A 1,532-nucleotide genomic window follows, 5' to 3' on the forward strand; every position below is an offset into this window, starting at 1 on the left:
CAGCGTACTGATGGAAATCCACCCCAAAGCCACGAATGATCTCTCCCAGCGGCTTCACATAAATATTGAACAAAAGGGGAGAGAGGACCGACCCTTGTGGGACCCCACAAGTTAGGGGCCTTGGGGTCGACCTCTGTCCCCCTGCCAATACAGACTGCGTACGGTCGGTGAGGAAGGAGGAGAACCACCGCATAACAGTTCCTCCCACTCCTAACTCACCCAAACGTCGCAGCATGATACCGTGGTCCACGGTATCAAAAGCCGCTGAGAGGTCCAAAAGAATAAGGACAGAGGAATGGCCCCTGTCCCGGGCCCTCCAGAGATCATTTACCAACGTGAACAATGCCGTTTCCGTGCTGTATCCCGGCCTGAAGCCCGACTGGAGCGGGTCCAGATAGACTGTTTCCTCCAGGTGTCGAGGGAACTGCTGCGCAACCACACTCTCAACAACCTTCGCCACAAAGCGAAGGTTGGAGACCAGGCGATAGTTAGCCAATACATCTGGGTCCAGGGAGGGCTTCTTAAGGAGGGGCCTCACCACCGCCTCCTTTAAGGCCTCAGGGAAGGCACCCTCCCACAAAGAAGCATTTACAATTCCCTGGAGCCAGGCTCGTGTACCCTCCCGAGCCGCCAGTACTAGCCAGGAGGGGCACGGATCCAGTAAACATGTGGTTGCATTCAGCCTCTCCAGGATCCTGTCCACGTCCTCGGGAGCCACAGAGTCAAACTCCTCCCATACAACAGTCTCAAGACCTGCTCCCGTCTCCTCCCCCGGGGCCACCCAGTCAGAGTCAAGGCCTTCTCGGATCCGAGCAACTTTGTCATGCAGATATTGCGCAAAGTCCTCGGCCCTCCCCTCCAGGGGATCCCCTCCCTCCCTCAGTTGGAGGAGAGAGCGGGTCACCCTGAAGAGGGCGGCCGGGCGGTTATCTGATGACGCGATAAGTATGGAATAGTAATTAGATCTAGCCACCCTCATCGCCACTAGGTAGGATCTAACATGCATCCTTACCTGTGCTCGGTCGGATTCGGTTCGGCTAGCCCTCCAACTGCTCTCTAGGCGTCTTTTCCGGCGTTTCATCTCTCTCAGCTCCTCTGTAAACCAAGGGGCCAGTTGAGATCTGCGCCGAGTCAGAGGCCGCAAAGGCACGACTCGGTCCAGTGCTGCGGCAGCGGCTACTTCCCAGGCCGCCGCCTGATTTTCCACCGAGTCGTGAACTAGATCCTCCGGATATGGCCCAAGCTCCGTCAGGAACCTCTCAGGGTCCATCAGGCGCCTGGGACGGAACCATCTACGCGGTTCTGTCTCCCTGCGGCGGGGGGGAGCGGTCCAGAAGTCCATCTTCAGGAGTAAATGATCTGACCATGACAGAGGCTCAATGATTACCTCCCCTGTTTCCAGATCATTTTGCCACTGGCCAGAGACAAAAATTAGATCCAGTGTGTGTCCTCCTATGTGAGTGGGGGCATGTACTAATTGGGTCAAGTCCAAGGCCGTCATGGAAGCCAAGAACTCCTGAGCTGCCGCCGAC

Source organism: Protobothrops mucrosquamatus, unplaced genomic scaffold (assembly GCF_001527695.2).
Source record: "Protobothrops mucrosquamatus isolate PMUCROS unplaced genomic scaffold, P.Mucros_1.0 scaffold13, whole genome shotgun sequence".
In the NCBI taxonomy this organism is placed as follows: Eukaryota; Metazoa; Chordata; class Lepidosauria; order Squamata; family Viperidae; genus Protobothrops; species Protobothrops mucrosquamatus.